Genomic DNA, 16,224 nt, shown 5'->3' on the forward strand with positions numbered 1-16,224 from the left:
CCTTACAGGCTTTGCTCTCCTGCAGTCATCAGTTTGGCTCAAATAAACCTTTAGGAATATTCTCTGTGGATTTGGATGTTTCTTCCATCAACAGAACTAGGAAATAATGGGAAAATAATAAGTTAAAAGGATATAAAATTTCAATAGATTTAATGCTCAGAGTGGAGGTATAAAAAAAATTTTAATTGATGTTTTCTCAGACTACAAAATGACTTTTAGTTGTTGAGAAACCATATAACTATTTGAAAAACTTAAAGATAAATCAATAAAAAGGAGCAAATGAAAGCTTCATAGCTATAACAATTAATACAACTGAAAAAAGCCTATAAAATAAAAAATATAAACCTTTTTTATGGAGATGACGCTTAAAGTCCAAGTAAGCAATGCACCAATTATTTAGATTATTTTATTTTTTTTAATTAAAATAAATGAAATGTTTATTCTCTAACCCGAGTTTGCAAATAAGAAACACAGAAAGGGAGAATCACATACTGAAAGTTAGTGACAATAATATACATTTTAGTTTGAACAAAAGTCTTGACAAAAATAACATTAACGTTATTTTTCATGCCATAACTTATATTCTGATGCTAAATTCCCAGGTGACCAGATATCATTTTAAAGTTTTCAAACAGTTCTCAACCTAAACCACATTTTAAACGGAATTGATTAAATGAATACAAATGTATTTTACATAATTCAGGGGGCATCTTATATACTTCCCTGTGGAAAAATTGCATGCTGGAAAAACTATAATGTTTTCAATAGAAACAGCAGATTCCACTTGTGTTTCAAGAACAAATTGAATCCGCTTATGAGAAAACCTATAAAAACCTGACAAGTGTGAGCTATCAAATACCTATCGCTATGAGACAGTGTTTACAATTATTTTCCTTTGGGGAAAGAATCCTCCCCTATTTTCTCTGCAGCATCTTCATCAAACCAGCAAGACAACGTTCGTTTCTGTTTCTCTTGTTGGTCAGGTACAGTTTAGATTCATACTGAGGTTACTTAAGGGATAAAAAGGCATTTCAAGTGGCATTAAAACTTGATTATCTTTCATAAAAACTGAAAAATATGCTTTATGAATTATTTAAATGTGATTACAGTTTTAAATTAGATGTTGTGATTGCTATATTTTCATGAGTGACCACCAAAATCATATCAAAATAAATTAAAACTAGATAAACATAAACTACACTGTGTTTAGAATCGAACCCTTGAGGTTTTCGTTTTTGTAGTCGCTGGGGTTGTTTTTGTATTGTCAGTGAGCTTCAATTTAAATGAAAATTATAATGAATAGACCATTTGTCATTCTCCTTGGTGGCATGATCTTACACATGTTTTCTCTTGATAATTCTAAATTTGCTCCAAAAGCAAGGGGATGTCTACAAAAATGTGTGTGCTATCAAATTTGTCTGGATGTAACAAGATAAAACATATAATGAAAAAAATAGAAAAAAAAAGAAAATAAGCAGTAGCTATTTTATTCATTCAACCATATTTTTAAACTTTTATTTCTGGTTGATTATTTAATCAGTATGTGACTATGAAATTACTGTATTTTAAATATATGTTATGAAATATATCCCTCTTCATAGTTCTATATAGTTACATGCATTTATTTTATTTCAATTATGAAATAATGACACATACATTGACTCGTACATTGACTTTTTTCAGAAAAATCTCTATTATTCATATTGCTTGACTTCTTAAAACCAAGCATTTGAATTTGAGTACAAACTGTGCCTCATATTTTCATTTTAATGTAATCCTTTTGGGATAAAATTAACTATTCCCCAAAGATAATAAACATGGAAACAATGTGTAAACTTGTTTTGTCAAAAAAAAAAAAACCTTTATATTTTGTTATACTATTAATCACAATCCATGTTAGAGTTACTATCAACATTGCACTATTATATTAAATAGAATTAAAAGCAAAATTTCTAGTGAATTGACTTAGTTACATTTTCGTTCTTCATCTCCGCACTTAACTCTTCTTAACACTTTCATTCTTCATCTCAAATTATTCTGAGGTCAATATAGTATCCAAGTTGGCACAGAGTTTTGTGGGAATAACCTTCCAGGTCCTTAACTTCCGTATAGACTTTTCCCTAAAAAGGACTTTCCTGAGGCTGCACCTGTAGACAAGTTTCATTAGGCATCTCCTTCCTTCCCCTCTCATTCAGAGGCCTCTTCCCCTGTTTCCCTCCCCAACGTTATAAGGAAGGCATCCCTCTTGTCAGGAATGTTTCTGTTATGCCCACGGGAAGCAAAAATATTGCGGTGCTAAACCAAGAACAATTTAAAACATTAATACTTGTGGGGCTTCCTTTAACCTTCACAATAGTGTGTCTTCTTCCCTTTATAGATGCCACTCTTAAGGGCAACAAAACAGCATATTTTTTCCTTGTAAGAATAGTATATCGTAAAATGTGATGACTATAATGACAGATTGTATTTCTTGACCTTACCTCTCCTATCCCCTGATGACCGTACTGGGGCAGAGTCCCGTGGGAGAAGGCAAGGTGAAGAGAGGTGGGAAATACGGAGGGTAGTGGCACCTTATCACATCCAGGTAACAAACTCATGGCAAGGTCCAAGCCCAGCCTATCTGTATTGGAACCGGAATCAGAAACCAGATGGTTGTTACAGAAGCATGACTTAGCATGTTTCAAATTGAAAAACGAAGGCAGATTTTTTTGAATAGACACTCTGATTTGGTTGATAAGTTTGAGGGTGAATTCTGGCTTTGGCTATTAGGTTACATGGCACACATTTTTTTTCTAAAATTGCATTGGTTAAATCTGGCTTCTAAACTTTTGAGTAAAACATTGAAATGTATTGAAAAAATTGTTTTGAAATTTTAAATTTTAAATATTCTAATTTACCCAGGCTTACAGCATCATAACACTTTAATGTCACAATAAAACTTTCTTAAACAGGTGCACATAGCATACGTGGCCTTTCTGAGACACAGCCACGCATAATTTTAAAACTTAAAATTTATAGTACGATAAATGTTATTTCTAATGCTTCAGTTTTTATGTGTTTAGTGTATCTTTTGACTATATCATGTGACAGTTCAACCAGCTCACATGATAGTCATTATATGCCTGCAGCCTTGAGATGTGACCCCAAAAGTCTAAGGTTATAGCCAAAATATTGTTCTGTATATCACAGTAACTTAAAATTTAATAATAAAAATATCATGTCAAGTATATAAGAACTTGATCATAAAAGTCATTTCTATAACTCCATTTATCCTTGTAGTATTTCTTAGCTAAGTAAAAATTTATGTAAACATAATCACCTCATTTCGTGTGAGAGACAGTTTAGAGATATATTATTTTCCTGAAAGGCCCTGTGTCTAGAACATTATGAAAGCAAACCATCAACTCGTCTTCAACATTGCAGACCAACCAAATGAGACATGGACAGAAACTAGCATCCTTATTAAACAAACCCATCGTTCCATTCTCTCAGATTTGGGAGGCCCCTGACCTCACCCCACATACACATTGAGAACCTGAGAGAATGATGGGAGGCAGCAGACAGTGCTGGTTAAGATGAGAAACTGTGAAATCATAGGACCTAGACATTAATCCCGGCATTTTAACATACTATTTCTATAGCCTTGAGTATAGTTTTAAGTATTCTAACCTTCATTGTCCCTGCTGGGGATTGTAATAGAGTTTGTAATAACATTGTTTTGAGAGTTAAATGAGATAATCCACTGGAAGAACTTAGTTTAGTGTTTGGAATATAATAAGCACAGCCAAAATGAGAGTTATTGACCAATTATCAACTGAAACATTTTAGATAAAAGTTCCATATTGAACTCAATTTGGGGGGATATTTTATTATTAATTAGCATTGGATCTCAAAAAATTAAATGACTCAAATAATTACAAAGTCATGCTATTCAGTTCTTACTCACAGCAAAAAAAAAAAAAAAAAAAAAAAACAAAAAAACAGTTCTTTTAAAGTAGGTTATATAAAATATATAAAATTTTCTCCCTCTTATAAAACTCTTGGCTTGTTATGGATATTGTCTATGACTTTTTCTTTTATTGGTGTGCTATCACAGACAATTATTATGACTAATCAAAAACTACCTGGATCAGCGATCTTTGCTAAATAGTCACTATTTTTAAATTACTGTATAAGACAAAGTAATAGAAATATTAGGACCGAAAATGTTCTTTCATCCTCTAATTAGAAACACCTGTAGATCACAGCTGCCCATTGATGAAGTCAGTCATCACACTTGTCCACCATATATTTTAAATCTCGTTTTATGTAGATTGACGTTTGGTATAAATGCAGCCATTTCTCATAAGAAAGCGTTTTAGTTACTGTTTTATGTTTTCCAAAACCTACATTATATGCTACATGCCTCAGTTGGCAAGAGTTATGTTTTGCATTCTTCAAATGATGATCTATGCTACACGGATATTAAAAAAAAAAAAAGCATTTTATTATATAAGATTTTATTATGTGAAATTTCATAGTATCATTTAGTAGGAAATAGGCATCCACAAATCTGCCCAACATTGAACTTGGGATATCTACTTTATAAGATGTATGTGTGATTTGTCAATAATTTCATTTCAATATAAAGTCATTAGGACTATAGTATAACTTTAATATTCTTGAGAGTCCCTTTGATTTTGGTAAATAAAATAAAAATACATGATTTTGGTGAAGACTAAATATGATAATGTGTGAGAAACATTTTTTGAAAAGGATTATATGAATCTCAGTATCATTATAATCATCATACAGTTTGTGGTCCCTCATACAGTTAACATCAGATACAGGCTCTGAAGACAACAGTAATTGTTCACTGTTATTGTTCCTGTGCTAAGAAGTTCATGCAGATGATAGTTTGCCATTTAAAATAATAAACCTCTTTATGGAAACTCTTCATGATGTAGGCTAATGCTATATTCTTACCTTAAATAGAATAGGTCTTTATTTCTATTACAAGTCTTGATACCGGGGGGGAAAAGTGGTAGATAGCTCTGAATTTAAAATTGCATTTCCTTAGGATAATACTAGTTTCCAATATTTCACATTATTCTACCTCTTAAGAAATCTTCCCCTTTTCTCCCTCTGTATTTTAAAAAAATATATATAAAATTTTCTCCCTCTTATAAAAATATATGCTATAATTTGCTAAGTTCAAAATTCTCCCTTAATTTATTATTGTTTCACAAGTTAGGTTTTATTTCTATCTTCAAGCCAAGTTACTAGGGCCTACTTTCTGCCTCTTTGATAAATAAATTATCAGGGCCACCTTGAAAACACTTGAAGGCTATTTCTCAACCTATTGTCTTTCCATTTTATCTTTGTTTTTTATCTTCCTCCATTTCTGCTTTTATGTTTTTTTCCTAATATTTATGAAATTTAGTTCTGTATTCTGTTTTGGCAATTCTTTGAATTTCATATTTTATCTCTTTTATGACCCTTATTTATTCTTGACTACTTTTTTCTTCTTCTCCAACAAACTGAAACAGGATTTTTATCATATAAGTCTTTGACAAAAGTGTGCTAAAGTTTATTTGAAACTGGACATATTTCTTCAATATTCTAGTAATCATTAGTGGTATAATAAAATATTTTAAATATAAGATACTACGATATCAGAAATCATTACAAAAAAGACAAGTTTTTATTGTGGAATTTTGTTTTTATTAAATTATGAACCAGGTGAAAAAACTAACTAGCTCCTGTTTACAGATTCTTCTACCTGACCACATATCATTTTTTTCCATTTTCTTTAAGTAACGAAGACCTACCTAAGAATGTTCCTTATTAGTCTATAAAGATAAATTTATCATTTTCTCTTTTCCTTTTAGTCAAAAACTATATATTATTCCAAAAAAAAAATACAGGACCTTAAAATTTGCGCATATAAATTGTAAAACTTGTAAAATATCTGCTAAGTAACAGTCATTTAATATTTTATGTGGATAATATAAATTGGTTTACCCAATATTTCCTCTGATCCCTTTTAAACGAACCTTCTCATAGAAGAGTAGATGTATAAACTACATTGCCTAGACCTTTTTACTAAGTAATCATGGCATCATTTCAGCCATTGGATTTCGAGAAAGGATTAAGTTCCATGTAGAAAGAGACACCATTTTGAAGATACAGATAATGGAACATAAAATATGCTTTTGGATCCAGTGGCTGTTGTACTCATGCCCTGATCTTAGAGACAGCTTCAAATTTGAAGCTTCCTCTCCTTGGCAGAGGTGAACTGAGTCTGCAAACAGCACTTCATAGTTGTAAAACTTCCTACTTGCGAGCCAGCAGGCAGTTCTCTTAATCCAGTTCTACAGTGTGGATTAATAGCTGTTTCTAGAAATGTTACCTTTGCAGTGATTTCTTAAGGTAGCTATGATTCTAAATAGCTAAGGTGGTGATATGGCTAACTAAAAGAATCACATAATTGAATAATTGATATCAATAACCGCTATTAGCCATAGACTCTCAAGAAAATGGGAAGTTGGAATTTGCTCTTTATCTTTGAAGGTATTAAAGTGAAGGAAGTTAGTCCATTAAGGCCTTTGGTTAGTTACTTAGATTATCACTAATGAGCAACTAAAATGGAGTAAAATAAGGTGTCGAAGACAAATCTTGGTGACCAGATCTTTGCAGCAAAACATCATTAGGAGTTGTGCAAGGAAAGAAAAGACTTTGGGAAGTCCGAGTTCTTTGATCAATCAGGAAAACCTTAAAATGTGGAAAATGAAGGGCATCAGCTTAACTCATAGCAAAGTCAGAAGATCTGAGGGTTTCTATGACTAACATAAAATCATTATTTCATCTCTCATAACAATAGGGCTGCTGAACCTGAAAATTAGATTCCAAGCCTCATTTTGTGGGTTGATGAATTACAATATAGGTTCAATTTGCCAGATATCTTCAGTGAAAGTTAGAAAATTTATGGAACTAGGTTGATCCCCAAGTTTTAATAATGGCATTTAGAAAATGTGGATGACTCAGAGTACTTTGAAAGACCAAACCCACACCAAAGTTCTCTTGCTGGAATTAGCCAACCTTCCTCTCTGACAAATAAATCACCCAAGACATTCCTTCTCAAGAGCAAGTCAGGCCTTCCCATGTCAGCCTCCATTGTCCCAGACTTAAATTAGAGGCAAAAAAGTCAACATAGTACAGAGGCCTAATTGTTAGGCTGTGCTTTGAATAAAAGGCTCACCCGTAAAAGAGATACAAGATTTAGAAGGGGAAATACACAGAAAAATATGTGTGGGGATAAATTCTGAGGCTTCTAGAACAAGGAGTGAAAAACAAATGAAAGCAGAATAAATTTATTGATATGAGTGCACATACTAGACATCTCATATAAAAAAATGCTACCTGGATTTTCTGAGAGTGATTTGAATTATTAAAACAGTAGATAAAAGACAGATTGAATGCTGACCTAAGATAAATGAGATTGAAAGTCCAGATTCCTCAATATAAAACGACCACTACTATCATTCAGCCCCATTTTTTAGGCAGCCCTGAATGACAGGTAGGTGAGGGACATCGAGGAGTATTTTAAGGCAGTCCTCATTACCAGGAAAGAAAGATTGCCACTGAAGATTTAAATCTACAGTGATTTTTGAATGTTGGTTGATTGTTTTCAGGAACAATCAGTGGTGACTCGTATAAATCAATAATAAGAAACGTAGGTAGAAATACAGTGAATAAACATCACTAATGGATCTAGACTATGAAAATACTTGTTTGCATATAAATGCCTTATATTTTTATCCCTTATCTTGAAGAACATCTCAATAATCAGGTAAACAATATGACTTCTTAACAGAAACCATATGCCTTCAGTTGTCTCAGCACTTAATCAAATGGCTCATGCATTTGCCGTGGTGACAGGAACAGAGATTATGCAGCGAGTCAACAACAGGAATTTTCTCTCTTGTTGGTGATCAGTCTACTGCTACTGCTAGCTGTCTAATCTGCTATCTCCAAAGACAAATGATGAACACTCTAATTGATACCGTAATATCTTAAGGAGACCAGACAGTCATCCTGTGCCAGATCAAGTATATTAGTCTCCTTCTATCAAGAAGGGCACAGTAATTTCCCCTTTTCCTTATCTTAATTGGTCTTCCTCACCAACACAATTCTGCTGGCAATAACAATTATGGATCTTAAAACACCATCATGAAATTCTACACAATAGTATGCCAAAGAAAGCCTTCATTTTATAAAGAAAATCAACTTGTGTTCAAATATTCCCTGGTCAGACCATGTAGCACACTAAGCTAAAATAAACTACCATAGCAGATTGGGCAAATAGTGTGTCTCAGACAGCACTGTTCACTTGCAAGGTCTTTGATGGCTAACATTGGAACTGAGTATTAGAGAGGGTCTGCTACCAAAGTGACAGCTAATAGAGAATGTTCTTTCTCTTATAGACAATGCATCTGACTCCCAAACCAAGGAAATGGGAGAGGGATCTTAGTCTATTACATCTAATAAGCTACTTAATTTATTTTTTATTTATTATTATTATTTTTTTTTTTTTTTTGGTGTTTTCCATCACTGCTGTTGGGGACTTTGCTTGTACCCAATGGAGACATGAATGTACCAGAGTATCCAATAGTGGTTACATCCGAGGAGTTGTTGATAGAGTCGCATAGACGTTTTGGACTATATATGATCAAAATAGAACAGGAAAAAATGGAGTTGGCTTGGGAAATGGACCCTGATTATAAAGGGATTAGAATGGTATTGTTGCCAAGTTGGAAATGGAGGTATATTTCTGGAATTCAATTAATCCTCAAATGCCTCTAATTGCTTCAATAATCAATGTCCCTTGAAAGATATTAATGGAGAACAATGGTATACAGTGCACAAAAAACCACCCCATGCTGCAGAACCAAAGATTTGACTTACTCCAAAGGTCGTAGGGTCAGCTGGTGGAGGGTGGAGGTAACATGGTAATGGAGGAAGGGAATAAAGGCAGACACACGTACTCATAATCGTTTTCTTGCTTTTTAATGTACATTTTATATTGATTAAGCTTTTATTTTTGTGTATCTATACTGCCCTTCCTAGATTTTTTTCTTTATTATCAAATTTGCTGGTGTTAAAATGAATTTAGTGGAGAGGTTATAAACAATCGAAATGGGATTATGACTGAACCAGAGGAGAAATTGTTTAACTGTATTACACTGACTTGGGAGAATTCTGGGTGCCTGTTTTTAATTATAGATGCTATAACTGCGTCGTATTACTCTTGGTTTGTTTTTTTGTTTGTTTTTTGTTTTTGTTTTTTTGTTTTTGGGGTTTTGTTTTTGTTTTTGTTTTTTGCTGCTGCTGTTATCAAGAAGCTTAAATACGGGGGTGGGGGGGAAGGATATATATAGAAATTTAATAAAGAAGCTGACTATAGAGAGATAATGTATGGACTCATTAATACTGATTCCATAGCCCTTCCAGAATTCCTTCCTGTACTTGATCGACCGAAATGTTTATAAACATCTCCCATTGCCCCTAACAGCTAGAATTTCAGATGTTATTGGCCCTCTTTCAATCCTCTTCCAGATAGCTTTTCAAAATTTATTTCATGTTAATATAGATAGAAAAATGACAGGGAGAAATACATTTTTTGATGGCAAGGGTCCTTTTCGGGTCTGATGTTCTTAGCCTATTGCTATTGTAGCTAAAGCTGGTTTTCTGATATTCCAGCCTCCTGACTATGGCAGAGGTGTTATGCAGTCACTCAGTTATTCAGTGTAGCCTGGTGAGTTTTCATTTATATAATTGTAAAATTACAAATTAACTTAGATAATAAATTATGTAATTAATTATGGACTTCTCCCATTTCAATCGCTTTCAAAATTCAGCACAATGATTTCTTGCTAAAAATGAAGGAAACTAATATACTACCACAGGTGTCAAGAGCCAGAAATAAAAAGTATTTATCATAACCTAAAGGCAAATCTACTGAAATGAGTTGAAGCATTAGACCAGTTCTCATGGGATATATTCATGTCTTCTTATGTAAAGCATATGAAGGATTGCAATTGCTCTAAGCTTTAGAAATATTTAGAAATGAAGTATGCCATGAGACCTTATAAGTAGCAATAAAATAAATTATGTTAAATTCAAATATAGAAATTATTCTGAAATTGAAAGCCACAAAGTAAAAAATAAATTCTAGAGATATATGGTATCAAGATATTGTGGGGTTTTTCTTAGTGATTTATTTGTACGGGTAGCAATAAAATAACTATATTTTTAGAATTGTATTTAGCACACAAAAACACACAGGTTCTTTATCAGAAAGTACAAAAGCCTTTCTATATTATTACATTATGCAGCGTTTTCGAACACCATTCTCATAATTGCAGTTTTAACGAGCCTCAGTTGGTTGCTGAGTGATGTCCTAACGCAGGTTGCCAGGGACGTCTCTCGTATGTCCTAGCTCGTTACAGTGGTGCTACCTCATCCTGCATAGAATTGCGTGAAACTCCTACTTACTTTCAAACCTCTACTCTTATGTCCATCCACTTCTTGAGGGAAGTTCTGAGTTGGCACATCTTCTCTGAGCCTTGGGGAGCCCTATTTCTATTTATTTATACAGTCTTTACAATGTACGATAATTGTTGGCTGGTTTGTTTTACTATTAAACTAGCATTTATAATGGACATTTTTTTAGAAACGATTTTTTTAAATTTTATTTTATTAGTCTCAAGTATACAGTACATTGGTGTATAGTACATTTATATCGTTTATAAATTGATCTCCCTAATTGTTCCTTCTCTCCTACGGTTTTCCACCTACTATGATTGATCTAGGAATAAAAGTGACTATAATATTGCAAATGCACATGGTCGGTAGTTTAGTAAAAAGAGATTAGAAAACTTTTAAAACAGAAAAAGAGACAAGGCTTACATAATTGCTAATAACAACAATTTTGTTTCTGATCTGACAATCTCTAATTGGGGTGTAAAATATATATCAGATAACTTGGAATTAGAAGTATTATGTAATTATTTAAAATTAATTAATGTTTCTTATTTATTATCAGCAAATATTCTGCTCATATATGAGGTAACATTGCTAGCAGCCTTCAAATTAATACTCCTCAAATTCATTTCAACTTGAATTACATATATTAAATTCAGATAAACTCACACAGATCAAAATAACTGACAATTTGTGAGTGATTGTGGTATATATTGGTCTCAAAGCTATGTTTGTACATTTAAAGGAAATTGAAGTGATATGAAATGAACGCGAACTAAAGGAGATTTATAAAACTAATAATCTAAATAAAGTAAGGCATGATAAGAAATTATGAGCACATTTTCTCATATCAGAATTATTTTGGAGGACTGTGAATCCTTTCACTATTGCAAATAATGTCCATATAATTTAAAAATTAATAAATGGGTTTTATCTTAATAAGTTCTTACTTGGGTATGTGGTATTGGTTTAATGAATTACCCAAAGAGGCATTCTTACCTCTTCAATCATGAATGTATTTTGCCTGGAGTAGCAATTTTAATGCATAATATTTATATGCGTATAACATGGGGTGAACTGTATAAGGTTTTAGTTTTAGTTATGACTTTGCCTCTAAATAGCAAAATATAATAAAAATCACTTTACGACTGAAGAACAATTCACTACCTGCAAAATAATAAAGACAAATTATGTTTTCTCTACTTTTAAAATTTCACAATTATATAAATTATCTTATTGGAGATCCTAAAAATTTCCACCTCGATCATAATGTTAGAGTGAAAATCTTGATCATTCTTGTGTTTCTTTCTCATAAAGATATGACCCATAAATAGAAAACATGAATGACTGAAATACAATTAAGTAAAACTCAAATACATGCTGCAGCATCTGCCTATAAAATATAATGTATATTATACATACTATCATACATATTATTATACATAATTATATAACGTAATTATATAATGTAAAAATGTACATGACACACAATTATATAATATATAATAACATACATAATATTATCTAATTGCCGAATCATATAAAGTATGTTTAGTTTTATAAGAAACATCCAAACTGCCTTTCAAAGCGGCTGTACCATGTTCCATTCCAGCTAGCAATGAATGAGAGTTCCCATCACTCCATGTGTTCAACCAAACCCGGTTGTAACAGAGCTCTGGATTTGGCCATTCAATTAGGTGTGTAGTGGTATCTTACTGTTGTTTTAATTTGCATTTCATTGATGCCGTTATATGTGGGGCATCATTTCCTATGATTATTTGCCATCTGTATACCTTCTTTAGTTATCGTACTGAAAATAAAGGATATGAAAATCAAAGAGTTTAAGTAACTGTCAAGTGGATGAGCCATTAGTTCTACCTCCTATAATGGCCTCGCCTCTGGTCCACCTATATGACAATATTCTACTATTTAAAGTCCTTTTCTGATTTATATTAAAAGAATTAAATGGCTCCTTTTTAGTCATTTCTTAAAAAATACTATATGAAATACACTGCCTTGTTTGTGTGCCTTTTTACAAGCATCGATTTTGATAATAATCCTTTGACTCCTTCCAATTTACCATTTACCTAGAAATCCTTTTAATTCTCTTGTTACAGAGATATATCCCTAAACAACAACAATATTTTGAGATTAATAACCCAGGGTCATAAGAAATATCACACATTCAATGATCATTCAGTTATTAAATAAGTGTTAATTAGGCACTAACTGCAGTGAAATCAAATATGGTAATGAAAATTATGAAAAAAAGTGACGAAAACAAATGCTAATTGACTGCAAGGAAAATAAAGGTTACTATGAACTGACATATTTCTTCTATTCAAATAGTGGTTGAAATTTCAAATATGAGCAAAATCCGAAAGTAAAATTTGCAAAGATATAGCAAAGGTGGAGTGAATGAGTTGGTATTGTTAGTGTTACTTGTTTGTTTTTACAATGCAGTCTGTATAACAATAAAAGAAGCTGAGGCAAGAAACAAAAAGGCATTGAAACTTCATTACTATACTGATTGTAGGGAGAAGCAAAGATATAGGTTTAGGTCAGAGTATCCTCTTGTGTTGTGATGAGTTTTGGCAGACTTTATTACAGAAAACAAAGCTGTGTAGCTATGTGTATTGAAGTAGAAGATTAAGAATAAACCCTAGACGCACATGGGAATCTCCTACGCTCAAATGAGTAGGTTAATAAAAGATTTTTATAGGTACAGGAATCAACAATCATATTCACAGATCCTGTGTAATCTGAAAAATCAGTGTCAATACAATTGACTTCTTTATCTCACACCTCAGCTCAAGCTTTCTGCCTCTTAAAAAACAACAACAACAAAAAATGCATATTTTCTAAGGAGATGAGAAACAAATTGAATAAATGTAGGAGTTGGAACTACTTCAGCCTGCTCTGTTCTTCCTTTCCTTCTCAGGAATTATTTGCTTTCAAAAAAGATGTAGTCTTCTCTGTTTCTTCATCCCAGAAATTTAAATTATGGTCAAAAATCAATTCTATAAACAGAAAGCCTACAGTTACCCAACCAGCTTCAAAGAAAGAGAGACTGCTCAACTGTGAATACCGCATGAGGAAGCCTTTTACTGCCACACATTTAAGTTATAATCTTGCCTTTTTTCGGTTAAAAAATGCATTTTATCTCTATCTGTGAGTCTTATGTCTGTTTCTTAATGCTTTAGAACTCAGAGAGACGATCAGTGTTATTTATTGGGCTCCTGCCAAATCTACAGGCATCAGACATGTAAATTATTCACTATTTACCCTGTATTGTCAGAGATGGAGGTTTGTACATAAGTGGGACGGTAGGGAGTATCTAGAGGACAATGCGGAGGAGGCAGTGAAAGGAGCAGGAGTGGCTACGTGGAGAAGTTGGACTGTAATTCAGTACATTGGCCTCATCAGTGTCATTGGCGGTTATGAAGCAGGGATGACCCTAAACAGATTTCCTGAGCTATCTCTTCTTCTCCTTGCCTCTTTCAGTTATTGGGTACTGATAAGCCCTAGGAAGGAATTTTATTCTTGGCAAAAGGAACTAATACCTTGGGACTGAAGGAGGAATCACGTGCTGAGCTGTAGTGTCCACTTGTTTTATATAATCAGTTTATATCTTCTGGAAAGAGCTATTCCAGGATTCTGGTCAATGTCTTTTTTCTGGGGAAATTTACAAGAGAATTATTAAGGTGAACTATAGTTTCGAAGTTACAGCCGACACTCATAACCTTGCTTCTCCACTGCCCATTCTATATTCTTTGCCCTTAACTAGAACTTCTGATAACCTAGAATGCTTACTTTGTTTTGTTCCTCCCGGTCTTTATTCTTGAGGGTTCTTTGGCCCTGACCACCATGCAACCCCCACCAGGCAGCGGCTGCTACGCTTGTCCATTACCACCGTAACTGGGCAGGCCATTCTGCACAATGATCCAACAAACCACAAAGTTATCAAACATAGTGTTACCTAGTTTTGTTGCATAGCCTCGATCCCTCCTCCTGATGATTAAATCAGTTTTCCCTACTAGAATGATTTCTACCTTCCTCACCTGCTGGTTTCTTCATGTAATTGGTGGTCTTATCTGATCGTTTAAAGAGGCCGAAAGCTGGGACTGTAATTGAGAGTGTGTGTGTGTGGGTAAGAACATGGGACGAATAGGGATTTTTTACTTGGTTGATTGGTTATTTAGCCTGTTGTTTTCTTGCTAAGATGCCTGGAAGAAGACAGAACAGACAAGTAAGGATTGAGAGAGCAAGAGAGTAGCATATCATAGCGACATGGAGGGAGGGCAAACGCTGATTTGAGCAAAACTCTAAACAAATGTTTATGAACAAGTATGTCCAATATTCAACTTCATGTGTAGTTGACAAGCTATGGATCTCATCTGCGTATCCACTAAAGCCATTGGCAGACGTATGTGCTTTTTATGAATATATTTTATTTTAACAAGTAATTGTATGTGTGTGCTATTTTATAATTCACACTACTTTACGACTATTTCTATTTTTAAACAGTGGTGTTCTCCATCTGGGCAGCGGAGGATATAAAAGTAATAATGCATGCAGAATAATGAGAATAGCCTTAAATTAAATTAATTCAGCAGAGGCAAGAGGTCCCTTCTAGGTGGGACTCAGATAATGTTACCTCTCTGGAATTTTTAGAAATGTCTGGGAAGGCATATGACTTTCAGTAATGCGTTCATGGAAATTAAGTTTAAAGAGCAGAATGATTCTGCCTGATATATAAATTGTACTGTTTAAGTCTCTTCCTATTCATTCATTTATTAATAATGTGACTAATTGTTCATATTCACTGGCCTGTTAGAAAGTAACTTAAAATGTAAAATACACATTACATGCTTTTAAATGCAGATCTATACTTAATTTTTTTTTAAATTTATTCCTTTCCTTGAGGATTAACTGCAACAGCAATTGCCCTCCCACCATGAATATATAGACAGCTGGCAAAACACACAAGAGGCAACCATTGTCAGAATAGACAACGCGTAGCAGAAGATGGTCATCCTTGGGAAGGGATCTGAGGAGTAGCCCTGCAGTCTGTCTGAGTTCGAGACAAAGATCATATTGGATGAAAACTAAAAACTAGGACATGCTGGGCGCAGTACTAGAAATGAGACAGCTAAACAGAGAATGCATTCTAGACAGATGCAGAGGAGTCTGCTTGAGTCTTAGACAGAGAAGTATCCTGTGCATAAAAGTAGGGCTTCGAAATCCCCCAAATCAAGGAAATAACCACCAAGTAGTAGGTCAAACCATTCTCAGAGTTCATAAGGTTGGGAAGAATCCACCAGTAAGAATGAAGAAACCTCACGAAGGGTCTTGCCCTAAAGAGTACTCTAGACACTTCTAAAAATGCTCGAAAGCAAATCTCTAAAATATAAAGCTGCTTGTAATTAATTTACATGTGTGCAAGAACAAAATTATATACTCTTTGAATGTAGCACTCAAAACACAAAATCCATGATGTGCAGCAACCAAAGAAAAATAATTGACAAGTAAACAAGCATGAAACTATAAAATATAAACAGAGGAAATAAATTATAGCAGTTATGGCGAAGATGAAATAAGCAGGAGAAAACTGTTTTAAGGTGTTTTAAATCTATTATAAGTATTACTACTATGCTCAAAGAAGTAAAGGAAAACTTAAACATGTACTAGAAAATCCTC

The 16,224-nt window shown here is 33.4% G+C and overlaps 1 long non-coding RNA gene across 3 annotated transcripts in view; it reads right to left on the reverse strand.

Moving 5' to 3' along the window:
• Window positions 1–12,079: 12,079 nt before the first annotated feature.
• The window catches only part of LOC107516236, a 141,171-nt gene continuing 137,026 nt past the window's right edge, over window positions 12,080–16,224 (reverse strand). For all 3 annotated transcript variants that reach the window (XR_004954848.1, XR_004954846.1, XR_004954847.1), the window contains one exon: window positions 12,080–14,199. This is a non-coding gene — a long non-coding RNA (uncharacterized LOC107516236). The remainder of the gene's footprint in view (window positions 14,200–16,224) is intronic.

This window comes from Rousettus aegyptiacus, unplaced genomic scaffold (assembly GCF_014176215.1).
Source record: "Rousettus aegyptiacus isolate mRouAeg1 unplaced genomic scaffold, mRouAeg1.p scaffold_m13_p_16, whole genome shotgun sequence".
Lineage (NCBI taxonomy): Eukaryota > Metazoa > Chordata > Mammalia > Chiroptera > Pteropodidae > Rousettus > Rousettus aegyptiacus.